The 22,654-nt window shown below is 40.2% G+C and overlaps 1 protein-coding gene and 1 long non-coding RNA gene across 12 annotated transcripts in view; one reads left to right on the top strand and one right to left on the bottom strand.

The window, feature by feature from the left end:
* Positions 1 to 22,654, top strand: part of DLGAP1 (DLG associated protein 1) — a 403,108-nt gene that overhangs the window by 348,080 nt on the left and 32,374 nt on the right. The window lies entirely within an intron of this gene.
* The window catches only part of LOC134423649 (uncharacterized), a 44,034-nt gene that overhangs the window by 13,428 nt on the left and 7,952 nt on the right, over positions 1 to 22,654 (bottom strand). Inside the window, exon 3 of one of the 2 annotated variants that reach the window (XR_010029163.1) lies at positions 10,866 to 10,934. The exons of the other annotated variant lie outside the window; for it this stretch is intronic. This is a non-coding gene — a long non-coding RNA (uncharacterized LOC134423649). The remainder of the gene's footprint in view (positions 1 to 10,865; positions 10,935 to 22,654) is intronic. 2 annotated transcript variants of the gene reach the window in all.

Raw genomic sequence — 22,654 nt, forward strand, 5'->3', positions numbered from 1 at the left:
CTCTGCCTCCGTGTCTCAGGAAGACAGCGTTAGCTGTTTGCCAACATTAAAGCAAACATGGCTGCAAAATCCCTTCCACACAGCAGCTATTTCCAACAAGCTGCTGTGAAGGAATTTCTGCTAAAAACAGAAGAGAAAAAAAGAGCTGGTATCTCAAAATACTTTCCTTATTGCAGCAGTCAGCTGAGGAGGCATGTCAGGAGAGAACAACATGATGCTGTTCTCAGGTGATGTGGGGTAAGGGGAAGAGGGTAGGAGACACTGAAATGTGTTCATAAAGGAGAGAAGGAAACCTCCAGACACACAAAGAGGAGAAGCTAATGTGCCTTCAAAGTACATTTAACGTGGGATTGCTGACATGTCATCACAAGCACCAGCACAGAGCTATTACATGGGTCACTGCAGGGACAGGGTTACTGTGCCCTTCTGTAATCCTGTTGGATTTATTTTATATTTAACTTTGCTGTTGAATTCCACCTTGTATAATGTTTGGTTTAGGAAAAAGTGCTACAGCATACCATTTTTTAATTCTCATCTAGCAATAACACTTGTAACCCCAACACCCCCCATATAATTTTTGTCTGAAAAGTAATGTAAAGCCTCTTTGAATAGTATCCTTCACTCTTCACAGGTATTTTTCATGGGAACTTCAAAGAGAACTTTTCATTTTTTAGATACTCATGTTGTTTTTGCAGGTGCTTTACAAAAGTTTCCATTAACAAATAAACAGTAAGAGTCAGGTGTGATTAAAATTGTTCAGCCACAAACCATCAACACTGGATAAGCTAAAATACAGTTGAAGTGAGTTGCTTAACAAGTGCTAAAATCTGACCTAGCTCCATAAGAGGTGTTATAGAACGATGCTGCACATAACAAAAAAATACCAAAAATCTTTCCAAGTTTTGTGAATAGTAAAAGAGATGACTATGTTCATTATTGGTTATAAACACTTTTAACCCAAGCTTCTTCTTAATGCAGTTTCACTGACACACTCACAGCCTTCTATCATCCAAAATACAGAATCATCATCCTTCTTAAAAAAAAAAAAAAAAAAAGGTGGTTCTAGAAGGAAGCAAAAAGCAGCAGCACCTCAAACATGTTTGTTACTGATGTCAGAAAACTTGTAGCAAAAAAAAAAAAAAAAACAGCTTCAAGCTTACAGTTCTCATAGGTGGATTTTGATATGGATATGGTGGGAGGGTGTTGAGACAAGGCCAGGGTCTAAACTGTATGTGCTCCAAGCATTTGCAAGGAAACTGGTGAGCCCGGGCTGGCCTGGGATGCTAGGAAACAGGACTTTCTAGGGATGTTTCCTTTGAAGGAAGAGGCAGCACCAGCAGGTCAGCAGCTGACTTTGTTGAGGACACCTGACCAGCAGCAGTCATTGGGTCCATCCATAGTTTCCCCTTTGGTGGCAGTATGAAGAATATCCCAAAAACACCTGTGCCTGATCTCTGCCTCCCCTGTCTGGGTCACTTGTGCATGAGGTGACAACCCTGAGCTGTGCAGGTGGTTCTTAGGACACTCACCCTGAGCAAGACTCACTGACAACAATTCACTAACCACAGAAGCAATCCCAGTAGCTTTATGTATTTGACAATGGTGGCCTTGTATCAATTCAGAGTTTATATATTTCCTCAGAAATCCTCTTACTAGTTTTGAAAGTAGTAGAAGTAATGGATATTTCTTTCTGCTTCTTGATAAATACATTGAAGACTGTGAACAAAATCCAGACAAAATGTTGCTTGGGGCAGAAGCCATTATATTTGAAGAAGTCCTTGACATCTTCTGGAACAGAAGATATCTTGCTATTTTTCTTTTTTTTTTTTTTTTTTTTATTTTTAATGTATCAGACTCATGAAAAAAAGGATCTATTTAGAAACCTATCTGAACAAATAGCTCCGAAGACAAAAGATAATTGCCTAATGATCGCCACTGTGGTAGCAACAAAAATTTAATTATTAATGGTAAGACTTCATCTCCACCATTTTTGCAGACTAATATGCCTTGTGGGATAGGGAATGTGCTTCATTAGGGGCTTCTCTTAAAAAACAAATGCAAACCATATGCACGTTGAGCTCAAGGTCTTTACCTCAGAAATAATTATGTCCATAGCTACACACTGCCTGTTAGCTAAATGTCATTCAAGGTCTTCCTTGTAATATTAGAAGCATGAGTAATACCAGATTAACCAAGTTCCTGAAAAGTATTTTGAGGGCTATTCTTTAAAGCAAATTAGATTGTGGGACATTGCTTAAGGCAGAGAGAGGACAGGAAACCTTAAGGAACGAAGCAGTCCTCTTGATATTTACTGCAGGGTTGTCTGTGTATTGTTAGGCACAGGACTTTTGCATGTGAATAAGAGCCACATGTACATGAAGAGAGAATAAAAAATTAAATTTGGGGGAAATTAGTTCAAATGGTGCCTCTACATTTGTGATCTTCAAGGTGGAGGATAGCAAGTGCACAGGTCCAAAGTTCCAATAAGACGCAGAGAAGAATCATAATATTCAGCATTTTATTTGGCAGGAAACAAAATACAGAAGCAAAAGTGTGTAAGCATATATATTGTGTTAAGCATATGTATTGTCCTTAAATATAGTTGCTGGTAAAAGGGGATTCTGCTGTAAAGAAAGAACCATATCTCTACTCACTTCTTCAGCAATTTAGCTACTCTGTTTTATCACATAGGAGAGATTTTTGCCCTGACAAGGGGCTCCCTCAGACCTGGGGACCTTAACCAACTGCAGTTTAAAGAAACTTAGAGTGAGCATGAATGATTAAAGACAGAAGAAAAAGAGTGTGAGAGACCAGCACGTGTGTATGAGAGAGAGAGAGAGCTGCTCTTTTTTGTAGGAGTTAAGCTGGGAAATGATACCTGTCCTTAGGTATTCCGGTCAGTGAAGCCCAGTGTTGGGTCTGGACCTGCTAGTTTAACCCTTGCAGTATCAGGTGTGACCTTCTGATGGCGGCCACATGGCCCTGAGTCTGTGAAGTGGCACAAAGCTGGCAGCTCTGCCTTGCAGTGTCACAGTCCCATGTGAGATCACTCTACATACAGGGCAACATTGAGTGGTCCTCAGAGGGACAACAATGTGTTATGCATAACAAGCTGCTTCATGTCCTGCCACAGTGACCCCCCCATTCCCAGAAAAGCACCTGCTCATGGCTGGTCAGTGGGGCTAGGGATGTGCTGGAAAAATCACGATGCGTTCTTACTACATGATATACGTGTAGTACACAGTCACATATCTGGATCTATTTCTTTTCAGTTTATACCTGTCTAGTTCTGTTGACCTTGGTGGATTTATCCAGGTGTATGTCAGGCCAGAATCAAAGCCTCTGCTCTGTCAGTGAAAAGGGAGTCAGAAGCTGGGCTGGTGTGCTAAACACAACACATGATTACTAGGAGAAATGACTTGGCAGGAGTTGAAGCACCAGACATACAGAAAATGTTTGCTTTGAAATTCCAGAGACTTGACTGTCCCTTTGGCTTTTTGGAATGCTTTGATTTAGTCATGTGGGGTGGGAGCTGGCTGTAACCTTGCAAGGGCACTGGGAACAGTACCTCTTGTGCAGCTACAGGAGATGTGAAGGGAATTAACTGTCAGCAAGCTTCAGGGAGACAGCAGATGTATACGTGGTTAAGAAAAGTTTGGCTGACTTGTAAAATTTATTTCCACCACAACATCAAAAGTGTATAAAATATGTAATCCTTGGATGTGTAATGTATAACAGGACATAGCAGTGTAAGTGAGGGAAGAGAGAATTCATTGCATGCGAATGGCTGAACAGTTTCACTCTTAATTACTTGGGAGCAGGAAAAAAGAAGGCTCCTGCAGTTTTCACGATTACAAATTACACATGCCCACAAGGAACTCAGGATTTGGTGCATTTTAATAATCCATTTCATTATACATTTTCAGAAGTAAACATTCCAAGCCAACTCTGCTTGCTTTTGGGTGCAATTTACAGGAGAACCCTTGCATCAGCAGAAAGAGCCACTGACGCAAAGCTCCTTGCTGTACTTGAGCGCTCGCCTGATTTACTCACGCGCTCCTCAGTTAAAGGTAGCCTGCGTGCATTTTCTGCTTCTGCTTCTGTCACTAGGTCAACTGTGAGTGTAGATGGTGCTCCCCCAAAAACATTTCAGTGTCAGAAAAGCTGCAGTGGGACAGGATGCTGTTCTCATGTTGCCAGGGTCTCCTGCTAGACTCCTGACTCATTATGTATCCAGGACCAAAGCCTGCATTCCTGGTGTACACACTGGACATTGTTAATGAGGTTTGCATGAGAGGAGAGAAAAAAAAACCACCTGGCTGAAATTTCCTCACAATAGCTTCAGTAATTCAGCCCTCTTCTGTAGCTTTTGTGTATTGTTAATAAGCGGTTCCATTTGTTTTACATTGTTACAATGGCATTTTTTGCCTAGGATGATAATAAAAGTAGGATGATGGGGAAGAAACACTGATTGCACACTTTAAAAGTGGATGTTACAAAAGGAAGGAAAAGTTATTACTGCTGTAAAAATGTGCTTCTAGTCCACTTTCTTAATAACCCAACTATGGAGAAATATTCTGATTAGATTTTTTAAAAATATGTGTTCCCACTGAGAAAGCAGCTGATTCTTTCTGATTTGCCTTAGTCTCTGAGAACAGTCACATGCATAAACCTTGCAGACGATCTCTGATGAGCAAATTGGGGGGCACAAGAAACATACTGAAGAACAGAGAACCAGTACAAGCCAGACTACCCATGAAAGTTAGATTTTGTCTGTATGGGACCTCTTATCTGATGTAACTCATTTGAGATAATCTAGGAGACTTTTACTGAAGTGAGCTTTGATGGAAAAAAGAATAGGTAGGTTATAATCATTGTTGACTTCTTGACTCTAGGCTTGCTAGTGAGGCATCTGCCTATGCTTTTGAATCTCCTTTCACTGAGGTTTGTTTTTTTTACCAGGCATCCTAGGAAGGTGGTTGATGCCCCATCCCTGTCAGCATTTAAGAGGCATTTGGGCAATGCCCTTAATAATTTGCTTTAACTTCTCAGCCCTGAAGTGGTAAGGCAGTTGGACTAGATGATTGTTTTAGCACCTTTCCAACAAAAATATTCTATTCTATTCTATTCTATTCTATTCTATTCTATTCTATTCTATTCTATTCTATTCTATTCTATTCTATTCTATTCTATTCTACTCTTTGGCATTCTGTTTACTTAACATTGCACTTCACTGTGAGGTTATGTTGAACACTTGGGTGAATGAAACCTACTTTTAGAGCACGATTCTTGTGAAGAGCAGCTGAGGGAGCCTGGGGTTGCTTAGCCTGGGGAAAGGGAGGCTCAGGGAAGACCTTATTGCTCTCTGCAAGTGCCTGAAAGGAGGTTATAATGAGGCTCATCTCCCAAGTAATAAGGACAAGAGGAGGTGGCCACAAATTGTGCCAGGGGAGGTTTATACTAGACATTACAAAAAATTTCTCCCCTTAAAGAGTAGTCAGGCATTGGAATAAGCTGCCCAAGGAAGTGGTGGAATCACCATCCCTGGAAGTGTTCAGAAGACATCTGGATGTGGCATTTGGGTATATGATTTAGTGATGGACTTGGTAGTGTTAGCTTAATTGTTAGAAGTGATGATCTCAGAAGTCTTTTCTAACCTTAACAATTACAATTCTAAGGAAAGGTTTTAAACTGTGTTAGAAAGTGCGATAGGAGTTATAAGAAGCTGATTGCTTTCAAGAATTTGGATTTTAAGGAATGAGATAGAATTTTATTTTAATTGAATATTGACAGTTTCTTTATGGTGAGTTCAGTTGCCCTAGCTGTGTCACTGAGAACACTGCAAGCCCTCTGACAATGATGCTGCAAACAGCACAGTCAAACATGTCCACAGCAGACAGGGAAATTGCATTTCATAAATAATTCACAATGTGCTACAGCAATTCCATAAGGTCAATATCTATTGTTAACTTGGAAGACATCATAGAGAAAAGAAACAAGCATTTGTCCTCCTGATCTTAGAAAGAGCTGTCTACAAACTGCTGATTTCCACTGCACAGCACTACACAAACAGCAAAGAGCTCTTCTAGGTATAGACAAGCAGTGCATCTGAGACAGATAAACTCTGAGGGTAGAATAGTATCTTTTTGTCTCCAGATTTTCATCTCAGAGCTCCACAAAAATGGAGAAAAGAGGCTAAATATAAACAGGGGAAATTTGTGCAGCAACATGCTGAAGTTGTTTAGCATTGGGATTCCTCTTGCCTAATTGGCCATCCAAAATTAGTCATCTGAGCTTGATGTTCAGTAAAGGGAGGGAGGCTGACATTGCCAAAGGGTAGTTCATCCCCTTCAAATATACCTCTTAAAAGGAGGGTGGGATAAGTTACTTGACAGAGTGCCTGTGGTTTCCAGGTATTTATAGGCATTTATACAGGCTCTCCCAGATTTTTCCTCTTTTTGTTTTCTGGATATATTTGCTAAGTGGAGGGTGCTTTGTATTTGTTTCAGATTTCCTTTTGCAGCAAGGAACTGAAATTATCCAGGCTGAACTGCTCAGCACAGAGAAGCTAAGTCATAACTGGGATTTTCAGACAGACAGTACTGCAACAGGACGTAAACAGCATGTTGGAAAACTTCAGGCATTTTGTTCATACTCTGTGCATTGAATAGGGACTTGGACAGGGACTTTATCCTTCTGGAAAAAGAGGGTGATATTTACTGTGTTGTTACAGAAGGCAAAACAGCAGAGGCCAAGAGACCAGTGATCAAACAACACATTGAACTCCAAAGCAAAAATATGGTGTCCTGAGATTCTGTAGGAAAGAAGGAAGTCAGCGTAACCACATCAGTTTTGGGAGGGCAGTGAGGCTCAGAAAGAGCATCTGCAAGGCTGCAATGTGAACCTGGGATGACGAAGGGGTGGAAAGCTTGGAGAGAGGGCACAGTAGAAAACAAAGTGAATGTTTGTCCTACAGACAGAGAGATGTGGACACCCAAGGTAAAGGGCTTCTTTTTCCTACAGGAAGCATGTTTTTGTTTGCCTAGATGCTTGTTAGAATGGAAAACTGTCCAGGAACAGTCAGGACAAAGTTAGGAGAGCAATGTGTATGTCTGTGTGTGAGCAAGGGAGAAGGGAGTAGTATTTCTGTGAGCAGCGCTCACAGGGCCACACCTAGGCTAACAAAAACTGAAAAAACAGCTATTCTCTCCCTGGATGTAATCTGAAAACTATCATTAATTAAATAATGCTGTCCTTTTATTTCCAGACTAGCTTAAGCTGTAACAGAGTGTAATCTGTTGAATAATAAATATCCTTGTGTTTCATGGAATGTTGTTTAACTACATAATGATGCATGTCAAGAAGAAATCTGTGGTTCTCCTTGAGCATCTCCAAAGTTGTTTAGATTTACTTTTTTAACAAGGTTTTAATGTAGTCACTGCAGAGAAATATCACAAGGCAATGGTGGTCTGAATATGGTCTGGAGACCATAGTAAAATAATAAAATTATGAACCAGAGAGTTAAAACACAAGCAAGAAAAGTACCAAGCAGGCCACAAATGTGTGGCAGGAATTTCATTTGCAAACACAAGGGATGGCCCACAAAGGCTGCTCACTGATAGAAGTTCCTATGAGTTTTCACTGATTTCTCTGGCATTTTGCATCCACCAAAAACCTTTTGTAAGATGTGAACAGCTGGGAAGGGAGTGTGCGTGTCTGTGTGCTTTATCCCATGGGGCAGGGCAAGGATGTGAATGCATTTTAGCAAAACCAGGATCCCATCAGCAGTGGGAGAGTGGAGCTGGTGAGTCACTGAAGCTGCCACTTGTGGTGTGTCAGCTTCCACAAAAAACAAGCATGCTGCATGTGATCTGTTACCTATTTATTTGAATGGACACTAGAGTGGACTCACCTGCCTGTTTCACCTGCAGTTCTGGCAGCACGAGAGGGCTGTGATGGGTGCTGTCCCTTAGGCTGGGTTACAGCTGCTTGGTGGCACTGGAACAGGAGTTCCTGGCATGCTGGTGATTGAGTGTTTCCGAACATACAGTTATATTTTTACTTAACAAATAGTCCACAAATACAAATATCCTCAAATGTTGGTCCTTATTTCAAGTTCAAAGCTGTTATGTTTTCATTAATTCCAATGGGAAATATCTGCTTAGTACAAAATACCTTTTTAACCCATAACCGACTAATAAAATATTTATAGTCTTTATATTCTATACAATAGTACATCAAAAATTTCATGGATTTCTGTGTTCCTCCCCTCCAAGGCTGTGCACTAAAATGAACACAAAATGGCTACTTTCCATTATGCTGTAGCCTCCTTAGTGACTCATGGATTCCATCTACAACAGAAAACAGGTCTGTATCTGCATTCTGCAAGCAGCTTTCCTCTGAGCAGCCAGACAAAACCCCCAACTCTGCATGCCTTCAAACACTGGGATGTAAAACATAGGGAGGTCACTTTATTTTCTAAGAGAAACTAGCCTGAAAATAGTTTGTGTTCTTTTTACCCTGTGTTAGACACAGATTATTAGTCTGAAAGGTAAAGAAAATTCTCTTCAAGTAAATGAATCTATTCATACTTAGATGAGCTATTCTTCTTCTTTGGCAACCTGTGGAAATGGTAATCTAATCATGCCACTGTATTAGTATCCAATGTGCTGAAAACTTGTAATTCATAGCTCAAGGGGAACGTGGAAGATAGTTGAGAATCCAGTAATTATAGGGCTGGTGTTAGACTGAGCAGTGAAATAATGTGCATTATTTTGCTCATAAGCAGAATATTTTTTTAGCCCATAGTGAACAACTGAGCTGCAGGGTTTTTGTTTTTAACAAAAAGCTGTAGGACATCTGGTGCTATTAACTATAGTTCCCTCCTCATCCCAGTAACACCTTTATAAAAATAGATGCACATGTACACTTACCTTAAAGCTGAAGCAAACTTTTTCAAGAAAAAACTTTCCTGAGTAGATCTCTATATGCAGTTCTCTGAAGAACTGGCAGGGAATTAAGTTGCATTTGGATCCAAACTGGTTCATACTGGGGATAGTCACCTCTTTAACCTGTGGTGTTTACCTAGTTTACCTGTCAGAAAGGATCACCTGGGCACATCCATCCTCATCTAGAAAGGCCTGGGTAACTGGCCAAGCCTTTGAAGCTCTTCTGCTCCCTTCCCATAGCATTTTAGTTTTGAGGTTTTAGCCCTTTTATTACTGCAAGTTCTGTGTGTTTTTAATAGTGTTGGGATTTGAGTCTGCATAGTCAGTGTTACAAGATACTTTGGGACTTAACATAAAAGCTGTGGATAGACCAAATAATCCCTTCCAGTGTCATATGCTGAGGAAGCTATGAATGCTACCCAAAGGAGCATCCCATAAAAAAACCCCAAGTTTGGGAGAAGAGTATGCCTTGAAATTTGTTGCATCATGCAAGATAAGCAGAAAAGCAAAACTCAAAGGCAGAGTTGAAGATGAACTTTGTGGCTTTGTATGTGTACGCATGGGTGGCTGTATTTCTGTGTTCAGGCAGGTACAAGCACACAGGTATTTATTGTCCTCGTGGGCTCCTCTTCCTCGCCCCACACGCGGTGCCTCGCCCACCTGTCACCCTGACACGCGTTACACAACGTGGGGTAAGATTTTCCAAACACGCTTCCAAGAAAAATAATGCCATATTGCTTTTATTAGAAAACTGCATGTGCACAATTCACCCAGCCTCTGCCTCATCTGGCAAAGTGCAGAAAAGCACTGTGCAGTCAGGAACACGTGTTACTGATGCAACTGATGTTAAAATTGTCACGTAGGATGTATTTCACACATGGAAGGCTGTGGAAGGTCATGGGAAGCTCAGTTCTTGACCAAGTGGCACACAGCAGTCTCAGAAATGTGAAATATAGCCTTTTTAACCCAATTTTTCTTTTGACAATATGTCTTTTATAAGAGAGAAGGAAGTAATGTCTGCTCAGGTCTCCCTAGTGAGGCTAATACCATAATCTAGGAGGTCTTACTTTTAACTTGTAAAAGTAGAAGTGAGGAATAGAAGGCTCTGGAACATTTCAGAGCAGCTTAGGATACAAACTGTAATGCTAATTTAAATTAGAGTACTTTCCATCCTGAAGGACTCTTAACATGCTAAGCAATGGAACAGGATCCCTAGGGAAGTGATGGAGTCACCATCCCTGGAAGTGTTCGAAAACCAAGCAGACGTGGCACTTCATGATAGGGTTTTAATGGGTTGTGTTCTGTTGAAGGTTGGACTTGATGATCTTGAAGATCTTCTCCAACCTTCATGATTCTATGATTCTGTGCCTAACAGACCACATGCATTCTGTTGTGCAAACATGGCAAGGTTTGAAATTGTTTCTCTTTTTCCTTTATCATTATAGAGTTGTTTATAAATAGGTATTTGTTTTGCCTTATAAGAGTCTAAATTCCACTTGATGTGCTTAAAAATAGACACAAAGTGATTCCGCCAGGCATGTATAAAGAGCATCAAGGGTATGCTTTTCCAACTTCACATTTTAAACTTTTATGTAAAGAAAAGTATTTCTATATTTTTTTTAATTATGTAAAAGTATTAGGAAATTTTTAAAAAAAGGAAAAAAATTCCTAGACTGGTGACTTTTTACTTGGCTCTACAGGACTAAAAACTTGCTCACGAGAAGAAAATAGGGAGAAATAAGAAACAATCTTGTGCTGTTGAAATGACATTTTTCTCTTGATAAGCAGGTGAAATCAGCAGGTTTCCAGTCTCAAAGAAAACTGCTGTGGTGGCCTTCTTGGCTGTTAATACATAGCACATTCAGCACATGTATGGAAAAGTCAACTGAATAGGATAACAAGAAAAAGATGACTCACCCACAGGACTAAGCACTAAATTCAGGAAAACTGCTAAGTTCCTCTTCATTTTTTGAGTATATTACACTCCTGGTGTATGAGAATTAAACAGCAGTCTTAGACACAAAAAATTGGCATTGTATGTGTAATAAGCTGCTTTGAAATTATTAAAATGTATTTGTTCATGCTTTTTCTAATCATTGTGTTGTGCCCTGAGTCACAGAAACTAGTTCATGCACACACTTTGTTGCTGTTTTCTTCACCAAGTGACTCAGCCAAAGTATCTTGAATATTGCCCTTTTTAGTCTTTAAAAGCTGAAGGGAGTCAGACCTGCCCGACCTTTGACAGACTCCGAAGAAAACAAAGGCTGTGGGAGAAGACTGCTGGCTCAATGTGCTGTACTGCTCTGTAGCAGTCTTTCTAACTCTGGAAATTCTCCAAAAGTACTGAGGTTATTCCACAATAGTTCTTCATCTGGAAGCCCTTAATCTCAAATAAAAAATGGGGGTGTAGTAATTCAGTTTAAACCGCTTCCAAAATGCACAATTACTCCAGAGTAATAGCTCTTCTGGAAAGTGTCCAGCTAGCCTCAGCCCATCCTCTCAGCTGGGTGCAGTGCAGCCCTGAATGATGCTGCTGTGACCTAGAGCTAGGCACACTCTGTGTATCCTCTTACATCTCCTGTGATAAAAAGTAAATTATATTAATATTGCTAGTAACAAGAGCTGACTGATTTACTCACTGGAACTGATTTTAATCTTGAACTTTTTTCTTTTTTTCCAGTTCACAAATTGTTTGTAAACAGTCATCAGTATAACACATGTATTTGTTTTTCATTTGTTAACAGGCAGTTTAGAAAAAGCAGACCCTGGCCTGTGGATTATTCATCATCTGTCCATTTTAATTATTTGCTTTTTGTGCTCAGTGATTGGCATTTGACAGTGATGCTGCTCAGGCTCTGTAATTTGATGAGAATAACAAATAATGAGTAACCACATGCTAACCAGGCAGATAAAGGTGCTGGTGTTAAGACAGACATTCTTCAAACATCCGTGCAAACAGAAATTGAGGTCATAGAAAGGTTTTCAAGCAAAGCAGAGATGAACGAAGCAGCCTGAGTTGAACCAGACTGAGTTGCTCTGTTTAGCATCCTTGGTTTTGACCAACATTCACAGCTATTTGTACTAGTCTGTTTATTTATTAATTTACTTATTTGCTTATTTTTAATGGAACAATTTGTACAAGAGAATCCAGATTTGATTTCTTCCCCTTTCTTTCACATCCTGTAAGCCTGTGGTAACATCCGCAGTCAGAGATTTGGGTTTACCCAGTAAAGTCTCAGAAATGGATTTCCAATCCTAAATAAACACCAAGTCTATATGGGTAATATGGGGGTGTGATAAAAGGGTCTTATTAGAGGGATGACTAAGAGGAGGAAGTTTCAGGCTGTGGCAGGAAACTGCAAGGAGAAAACTCAAAAATTGGAGCCTTAGTTATAAATTTGATCTTTCTTGCATTTCATGCACACACAGGTCTGGAGTGTTAGCCATGTGCGTGTGAAATTGTATGGATTTGTAGGATTCACTTTGTTGGCATGGCAAAGATTTTTCTATTGGCCTTGTGATCTACAGAAGGCATTTATGTAGTCTAAAGATTCAAAAGGTCCAAATAATTTGAAGCGTCAAAATTTATTTGGGCTTGTTTGCTTTCTCTTCTTGTGTCTCAAATAGGTGTCCTGGGTTTATCTTTTGACTTAGCCAGCCCAGAATGTCTGGGTTTAACTTTTAGCTAAGTCACTACAAAATGCATTATTCACTTTTTTAAGTAAAGGTGAGAAACACCAAAATTATTTTGCTGTCTAGGGGTTAGAGAAAAGGGAGGTGCTGATGATGAGCACTAATTCCAAAATCTTTTGCTAAAGTAAGCTGTAAGTGGAAAATAAAATGAGTGGTTTGAGAAAGAGTTTATTCTTGTGGTTCTATACTGTGACAATGCTTCTTGTCCTTGTAGAATCTATGTAAAATAAACCCATTATTTTTGCCACTGGGGTGATATGGCACAAATTCAAGGTTTCAGGATCATGATGACAAGTTTTAAATTTTCTACTTCTACTGAGTGATTTTTTTTAAATAAAAAACAAATAAACAAAAAATAAAGAATGTAAGCTGTTAGACCATTATCAGGCATGCAGCTAGTGTCTCCAAGCAAGATATGGGGGTTTGTGTCTGACATCTCCTTCAAACTGTGGATCTGTATTACAGGCATTTTTTTTTAATAAATTGAGAAATACGTGGAAAGAAATTGCAATGTTTTTCACTCAAACCTTGCTTAAAAGTCAGACAAGACTGGTCTGTCCTCTTTCATGCATGCCAGAGTTACATGAATCTTTCTGTATCTAAATCTCTTCTGGGTGCTAATTCAGGACTCCAAACAATAAGTGATTTTTGTGCTCAGATTTACTGAAATGCTCTTATCTCTACATTATAATGACTGTAAATGAGATGTCAGTATTTTTTGTGCTCAGGGCACTTGGGCTGATCGTTAGGAATTTTTCACATTAAGAGTATTTTCAGCTGACTTGTTGCATTATTAAGTAGGACCCTTGTCATAAAAACAAGCAAATAGCTGAAAGGATGAGGTCATTCATGGTGACCTCAGGCCTGTCACTAAGCAAGGATGTAACTTGTTCATTAGAATGCAAAATGAGAGGACAGAAATCAGGGTTTAGATCTCAACACCAACTGTGTATATCAAATGTATTTTCCATACACGTTATTTACCAAACAATTCAATTTTTTCAAGTCAAGTGCTGACATTCTCAAGTCTGTTTTACTATTTTACCTGAAATTAGGCCAAAGATAAGCATAACTTCTTGTGTAAACACTCTGTCTACATTTCCTCCTTATTTGAGATGGGATTGGATTTTCCCTCACAGTGCTAGAGGATCTGCCCTGACAGGTGACTTTCCACAGGTCATCTGATAACCCTGTCAGCAGAACTTTTGAGCTGGGGCATAATTCTCTCTCTCAGGTGACAAGTCACTGTTCAGCCTAGAGCACAGATTTAGCTGTAATTTTCCTTTTTTCCTCCCTTCTTCCTGCAGTGAGCACCTCTTGCTTTTGGTTTTGGTTTGGATTTTTTAGGAAACACATGAGCATAATTTGCTTGTTTTAGACATTCCTGCTTGGATTGGATCACCCTAAAAGTGATAAGCGTGCTGAAAAATGCAGTACTGGCTGCTTAAAAACAAGTCAGTACTTCCCTGTCTGAACAGATGTTCTTGCTCAATAGGCACGTGATACTTTTCTTCCTGAAACCTGGTTTTCTACAGTTATGTTTATAAGGATTTTATCTATGAGAATAGCATGGTGTGCTGTTATACTTGCATAGGTTTTTCAACCCTGTAGTGTTGCACGGAAATTCACAGTAAAATAGTTGAAATCAGTTCTTGTGGTGCTTCACAGCACTTCATAGTAGTTAAAAAGTTGTGCCTATTGTTTTTATCAATCACATTCTTCTTTTAGTTGACATTGGCTTCTATTTTCTTATCTTTGGCACTCATGGAGTTTCTTCCCAACATCCATCTGATTAAAATACAGCAGTCCTTCATCATCACTGTCATTTGAATAACTTTTAACTCTTAGACAAACTATTTAATAAAAACTTATACATCAAGTAGCATAAAACAAGATCTTCAAAACTCAAATGTTGACTTTTGAGACAATGTCAAGGAAGTAACTCCTTGGTGGCACCAAGTACTGAGAAAAAAAAACAACATATAGTTTGTTTTTAAGACTTTAAAGATATTTGAGTTAATTGCTAGATCAGGGGACAAAGTGCTTTCTGCTCTGAGGAATCACAACCTATACTTAGCAGCATCATAAAGTAGTTTGATTAATAAAGTAGGTGTGTTGTACCAAAAATAGTAAATCCCACCTCATATAGTCTGTATTAAATGCATTTAATTAGTCTGTATCAGAGCAATGACTTTCTTATTTCTTAAAATCTTCTGAGCAGCTTTAGGGTTGAATAGCATGTAAAACTGGTATACCTACATTTCTGTATTTGCTGTGTACACCAGTCCCCTAATCACTGGATGAATATAACTGTCCTATACGTGTGTGTATTATTTTTATACATATATACATATACATATATATATATATATATATATATATATATACATACACACACACACAGAGCTGTCTAATAGCACAGAACTTTACCATTGTGGATCAGCTTTGGAAATTTCGTTAATAACAATACATTAGAACAATGTGTGTTCATTGTTTTCTCTGCTTTAGTGTAGTTTTAAAAAAAAACCAAATATAAAAGTAAGCAAACCATGCAGGCACAAATGAACTCAAATACAGCAACCCTGAAAACTGATTATGGTGCAGAAAATTAAATTTCACAAATTCTTACTGGGTTAAATGATACTTATACAGTTTTACTGGATTCAAATGGATATAACTGATAACAATGTACAGCTTGTTTGCATGCGATGGCATAAAAGGAAATAACTTTAAAATCATTGAACTGACGCAGTTAATTGCAATAAATTATTTGAAAGAATCACTCTTATTCCCTTCATTTTCATTTAAGTTTTAAAAAAGACATTAACAGTTATATTCACTTCTAAGTATGTCCACATCTGGGGTGGGTTTGCAGCAATATAAACTAATTAATTTCTAAGCCAATTTAGATGCGTCACTAATCAAATTCTGTGAGACCAGCTTGATACCAATGTGTGCAATAATACAGAATTCTGCTTACCCTACCTTAAGTTTATTAAGTATTCAGAAAACCACTGGGAATAAAAACCAGTAGAAACTTGCTTTCTTGCTAACATCAGCAGCAAACAAAGAAAGTACATTTCCAGACTGAAGAAGAGGGAACAACTTTTGCAAACATTTTTTCTTATACAGAAATCACACTTTGAAATGTCAATACCCCAGCCAAGTGTTGCCTTTTGAAAGTTAGCTGCAGTGAAGAGCTTAAAAGAAAATCCTTGCCATAATGTTGAAAAGAGTGATGCAACATTAATACCTAGCTAACTAAAATGCTACATGATCAGATTACTCAGAGATAACTGGCTTGCTTAACTCCCCTCTAGGCTCACAGGTTGGTTTCTGGGATTCAGGGATTCAGAAGGGGAGGATCCTAATTATTCTTTAGTCCGACCTCCTGTGACAAGAGCTATACAATTTCAACTTGCAGTTTCTCAATCAAATTTGTGACAAGCTCCTCCTAAAATGACTGACTGGAAAACTTGCTTTACCATCAGTCTGCCACCATGAAAGGAGGAGACATTGGCAGCAGACACTCAGGAAGGACAAAATGCAGTTCTTCTTAACAAACTGTGAAGGAAGGCACATCACACAGTACTTGCTTCAGTAAAGATCAGGAGATTGTTACCTATATGGGGGCTTGTTTCTGCCCACAAATCTGCCTTGTTGTATCTCCAGGTTTGATAGGGTTTAAGCCTCCTGGATGCTCAGATACTAACTATTCCTTCTGTAACTGAAGGGACAGCATATAAATAAGAGTGTATTAATATGGCCAGCAGCAGTGGTTACTACTGTTACATGGTCATTTCAAGAAATAGTACCTACAGTGCCATGCCCAAACACAGTGGGACATGTGGGCTCCACTATGGCACACTGGCTTCTGGCATGTTGAAAGAGCTACTGATACAGTCTGGAAATTAGGTTTTGTATTCATAGTTTGGGTGAGAATCCAAAGCCAATTTAGAAATGCAATCAAGTCACAGGTTTTTGAGTTATGAGCACCAGGAACTTGCAAGGTACACTTGTAGACAAAGTCTTTACATTCTACCATTATTCAGTAGGCAAAATAATAAGTGGTGAATTCTTCAGAGCATGCTCAATTTGAAAACTTCTAAATATATCTTCTAACTACAGTGACTAGATAATTACAGACTGTTCAAACCCCTGTGTTTCTGAAAATCTTGGGTTTGGTTCCTGTACTGTGTTTTTACATAAACATCTGTTTCCATAGATGTGTCTGTATTTGGTTAGCACCACACATTTTTTTTAAAAATGCACATTTTGTTTTATTAACATTATTGCCAAGGGGAAAATATGCAAATTCTGGAACTCGAGAGTGTTGCAGTAACACATAACAAAGTATTATATCAAAGTGCCAGTGAAAGTGCTTACTGGAAAATATATAGGAAAAGAATCTGATTTCATTAAGCTGAATATTATTACATTTATTTATTGTCATACATTCTTGATCTAAGTGGGATAAACTACCATATTTCACAAGGTTTTCCTTGTTTTCCATAAATTCCTTGTACAAAATTAAAGTACTGATATTCAGAAAGCTTATTAATTTCTTACCATGATGATTTTATGACATATAACTTCTGAAACATAAAATGCTTTTAAATTTTTATCTAAAATTATAAGGTTTTGTGTTTTCCATTACTGCTTCAATATGGGGGAAATGAAGTTTTGGCCAAGTGCAGAAAGCATTTGAATGATTTGCTAGTCTTAGTTTAAGCAACAGTTTAATCAAGCAGTGTTTCCCCAATTTTGTCAGAAAAAGGTGCTGCACCTGTGAAAAGATGGTAAATAATCCACACGCTGACTAAAAAAGACCACTCTGCTGTACTGTTTTTCTTTTTTCTTTTCCTTCATCATGTTTCATTGCATGTAGAGGTTGATATTCTGTATCAGAGACCTTCTGCCATGACTGGTACTACTGAAGCATTTGAATCTTCAAATCTATAGGAGAGAGAGTCTCCTGAACAGACTCCCATCCTTATCCTTGAAGTTCTTGGTGGTGTTTTTCCAGACACTTTGTTTTTAGCCAAAGGTTATGGACAAGGACAAAACTGTTTCTCTTCTGATTTCTCTCAGCCTGACTGAATTCAGCAGGTATATATGATACCTGTGTGCATATATCTATAAATAGAGCCAAGTGCTAATTGCTTGACACCAGTAAAGTTCACAAGTTTTGGGGGTTAAATATTATAAGCCATAAGCGATCCACTCTGGGTAATAACTTTCAGTTAATGTGAAATCTTTTTTCCAGAGATTCAGTTGTTTATAGACTCCTGACTTTTGGGCCACAAGAATTGCTTAAGTTTTGTGCTGTTAATGTACTGGTCATTCTTATAGAGAGAGAAGTTCAGCAGCAGCTGTGTAGTACAAGTAGTAAAGTAGGTCTCCTAGGAAGCCTACGTGCCCTGGATTTTGTCTGTGCATCCATAATTTGTGATAATATCCTAGTGACAAACTGCATTTAGCAGACACCTTTGGCTGCCTCACCTGTTCTCTGCACAATAATTCAGCTTCCCTGGGATAGCAATTAAGCTTCTGACTGGCATCAGCAGCTTCCAGCAGAAGAAATTAAAAGGAGAAAAAAATCTGCTGGAGAAATATTCACCTGTCATCCACTGGGTATGCACATGCAGATTTTCCAACTCAATTCATTTGAAATGCAGGATGAGCCATATTTAGTCTCACCTTCAGGAGATCCTTCACTGTATCCAGCTGGGAAGCTGGAGGCACACTACTTGCAAACAAAAATGTCCAAACTTATGAAAAGGTCACCAGCAACGGCTTTAAACCTCCGAGTACATGGGATATTAAGTCTGGGGTGCCATTGTGTGCCATAAAAATACTTAAAATATTTTGCATAAATTTCTGCGGGATTTTAGTTTTTTTTAGTTTTGCCTGTTTCCTAAGCCAGCAAAGCTTAGGCTTTCATCAAATACGATATCAGCTTGGCGGTGAGGGAGGTCTGGAAAAAGCATGGCCTTGGCAGAATTCCTGATGGTGTGGTATCTAGACTTCAGTAGTTCTCATTTGGGATAATGACATCCATAACTCACTGTGGTATTATTCCCTGGGGCGGTTTAAAACTTCTTATAAAAATCTTTGCTTCAGTTTGTAATAGTAAATCTCTACATCCTGAGAAACCATCTGCTTCGTTTTTTATTAAGATAATGCATGCTCCCTTTTCATACTGATTTTTTGCATGTAAAAATAACAATACAGTATCTGAAACCCCACTTTCAAGCATTCCCCCCAAATCTCAAAAATATAAGGAAATGTGTGTATGGTTTGAGTCCAACAAGCCAAATCAAGCACTGCCCCTCTAAATCCAGAAGCTGCAGTACTGAAGCTTGGGTCTGCTGAGATCTGCCTATATCTGTGTTTTGTGTGGGGCAGTTGTGTGGGGTGCAAGGGCACCACTGTTAACACACCCATTCAACAGACGGTAAATCAGAAGACTGAGGTCCATCTGTGCAGCATGGAAGAACTCCTGCTTTTTACCCTCATACTTAGTTGTGTGCGAGTTAGAATCATTGACTCAGAATGGTTTGGTTTGAAACTGACCTTAAAGATCATCTTGTTCCAATCCCTGTGCCATGGGCAGGTACCCCACCCACTAGGCCAGGTTACTCAGGGTCCCATCCAGCCCAGCCTTGAGCACTTCCAGGGGTGGCTTATCCGTAGTTCTCTGGGCAACCTCCAGTGCCTCACCACCCTTGGAGTCAATTCTGCTTAGCATCTCATTTAACCCTGCCCTCTTTCAATTTAAAACCACTGCCCTTTTCCTGTCACTATCTGCTCATACAAAAAATCCCTCTTCCTCCTTCTTAAGATACTGGAAGGCCTCTCCAGGCTAAACATCCCAAGCTCTCTGAGACTGCCTTCACAGGAGAGGTGCTTCAACCAATTATCATCTCCATGGCCCTCCCCTGGACCCACTCCAACAGGTCCACATCTTTCTTGTGCTGAGAAAGTTGTGTCCTTCGTTGCTTCTTTCAAACTGCGGGGTTCGTGCTTTTTCTCAGAAGAAACACTATTATTTTACTTGAATTTGTGCGTTCATTTATTCTTGTGAATCAAGTTTACATAGGACTACCAAGTTAGAAAGATATTACTGATGTGTCTCATCACCTGAACTGTTCAAAGCACTGCATGAATTTGATCCCTTCACAAGTACTAATATGTGTTGGAGTTCTCCTGAGCACCCATTCACTCAGCTAAAAATTTGTGTTTGCATGCTGATGTTTATTCCTGAGGGCTCATCTCCCCTAGTGAGCATGTTTAAACAACTGAAGTACAATGAAACATTCAAATTCAAGCCCTTATTATTATGCAATCTGGGATTATTTTTTTTATCATTAGACTTCCTTCTGAACTGGGTGGTTGACACTCCCTGTTCCAAATTCCTGTCTCATGAGCTAGTTGTTTGGAAATACTGGCTAGGAAGACAAAAACCATGGCTTCTTCTTTTTTCTTTTTTTTTTTAATCTGGAGAAAGTGTTTTTTTTTCACTAGGTATTTGGGATTAAACTGTAACCTGAAGGCAATACACAGAAATAGGGTAAAGATCAAAAGGAAAAGGAGAGCATAACTTGGAGGACTGATGCACTGGAAACAGTGAGCCTGATTCAAAGTGGTCTGGCTGTCTGAAGATTCTTGTGCATGACTTAACTAGTTTCTGGATTAAACCTTGCATATGCCCTAGGAGAGGAATGTGTACCTGCTTCAGCTGCTCTCTGGAAAAAACCGTGGAAACTAGTCTATGTTGTGTCAAACTGAGGTTCTTTTACTATTCAGAACAAGAGATTTCTGATTAACTCCATATCTAAACAATTTTAATGATTCACAAGATTACTTTGACTTGACTCTCCAGTCAGATCAGTTTCCGTACAGAACTTCACTCCTTGATCTGTGTCCAAGAACATATTTATCAGGGAATTTATACGGCTCTTTAAATTCACTTCCTTGTGTGAATTAAACAAGCTTTCATACTTAGCAAGTTCCCTGTGTGTGAAGTGAGGATTTCTCCAAATTTTTCACGTGTCCTGTGGTCCTGTCGTGCTCTCCCCCGGGGTCCTCCTGCCACAGGAGAGCTGGAGAGATGAGTGCAGGGGAACAGGCCTGCTCTCCCTGCACCGACTGAATGCTCAGGCTCTCCTGGCTGCACAAGGCCAGCGCCAGCCTTCTGACAATTTTTGGGGGGAGGACTTGTTTTGTTTTTTGGGCAGCTTAGCATTCAAAATACCGTGGCCACTTGAAGAGCTGCAGATGCTTCAGGTTGCCCTGACACAGGTTGCCTGGTACTTGAGCAAGCACGAAGAAGAGCTGCTGCCTCTAAAGGCTTTCACTGCTGTAGCTCAGCAGCTCGGATGGCCCGGCGATCCCCAAGGCTTCCATTGCCGTGCCTCAGCGGCTCAGAGGACTCGGTGGAAGAACTCCTGCTTTTTACCCTCATACTTAGTTGTGTGCGAGTTAGAATCATTGACTCAGAATGGTTTGGTTTGAAACTGACCTTAAAGATCATCTTGTTCCAATCCCTGTGCCATGGGCAGGTACCCCACCCACTAGGCCAGGTTACTCAGGGTCCCATCCAGCCCAGCCTTGAGCACTTCCAGGGGTGGCTTATCCGTAGTTCTCTGGGCAACCTCCAGTGCCTCACCACCCTTGGAGTCACCAAGTCCACCAAGGCTTTCATTGCAGTGCCCCAGCAGCTCGGATGGCCCAGCCATCCCCAAGGCTTCCGTTGCAGTGCCTCAGTAGCTCGGAGGGCCCGGCCATCCCCAAGGCTCTCCTTGCTGTGCCTCAGCAGTACGGAGGGCCTGGCCATCCCCAAGGCTTTCACTGCAGTGCCTCAGCAGCTCGGAGGGCCCGGCCATCCCCAAGGCTGTCATTGCCATGCCTCAGCAGTACAGAGGGCCCGGCCATCCCCAAGGCTGTCATTGCCGTGCCTCAGCGGCTCGGAGGGCCCGGCCAGACCCAGGGCTTTCCTTGCAGTGTCTCAGCAGCTCGGCCAGCTCCGGCATTGGGGGCAGCTGCCTCCGAGAGCGGCGGCGGCGGCCCCGGCATTGTTTTTGTGTCGTTTCTGCAGAGGAGAGGCAGGAGCTTACATCATTTCCAGTAATGAAGTGCCTGGGGTTCTTTTATGAGTTGCACACTCTGCTTCTCTGGAGCTGTACAGTATGTGCTGCATGACTCCAGGAAACCGAGGATTTGTTTTGACTTGCTAAAAGAACGTTTTGCTATTTCTCTTTACAATTTCACCATGTGACTTGTCAGTCCTCTCCCCCTCTTAAGAATAACTTCAGATTTAATTAGCTGAGTGCAAACATCTTTCATGGCGGTGTGGATTATACTCCTCATTGAGTACATTTACCAACAGAATGAAAGACAACTTAATCTGGCAATTCTGTATTTGTACTGCTGTGTCCAGAGAACATGGTAGCTGTCAATAGACAGCTGCTATTGACTTTCTTTCTAGTGCAGGATGCCCAGTGATGGGGGAATCTGTCTTGTTAAGGCTTGCTCTTTGGTTCTGATGCTCTCTGTCCTACCTAAGACGCCTTTTCAAGTGTGCTTCATTATCATTTCCCTCTCTGCTGTGTAAAAAAAATGATACTTATGTGCCATGCTGGGATGTACTGAAGGTGCTGGCATGTCCCCAGAAGTTCCCCAGTACCCTTCCAGCATATTTTAAATGGTACAATTTATACTTTGCTGAATTGCAAAGTGGCGTTGCTCATGAACCTCCATTTGACAAGTTTGGCAGCAACTTCCCAAAGTGTTACCTGGATATATGCATGTGTGTGTGTGCTTTGAATTCCTCTGTGCTGAATTTCAGTTTGCATTTCCACAACTCAGAGAACATTCTCCTAACAATGAACCACCGGGAATATTTCTGGGGTATCCCGACTCCACAATTCTCCATGAGTCCTGGATTACATGACTGTGCTGCAGCAACAGCAGCTGGTTTACCTGCATTTGCTGTCACAACAGATGCTTTG

The sequence above is a fragment of the Melospiza melodia genome, chromosome 1 (assembly GCF_035770615.1).
Source record: "Melospiza melodia melodia isolate bMelMel2 chromosome 1, bMelMel2.pri, whole genome shotgun sequence".
Lineage (NCBI taxonomy): Eukaryota > Metazoa > Chordata > Aves > Passeriformes > Passerellidae > Melospiza > Melospiza melodia.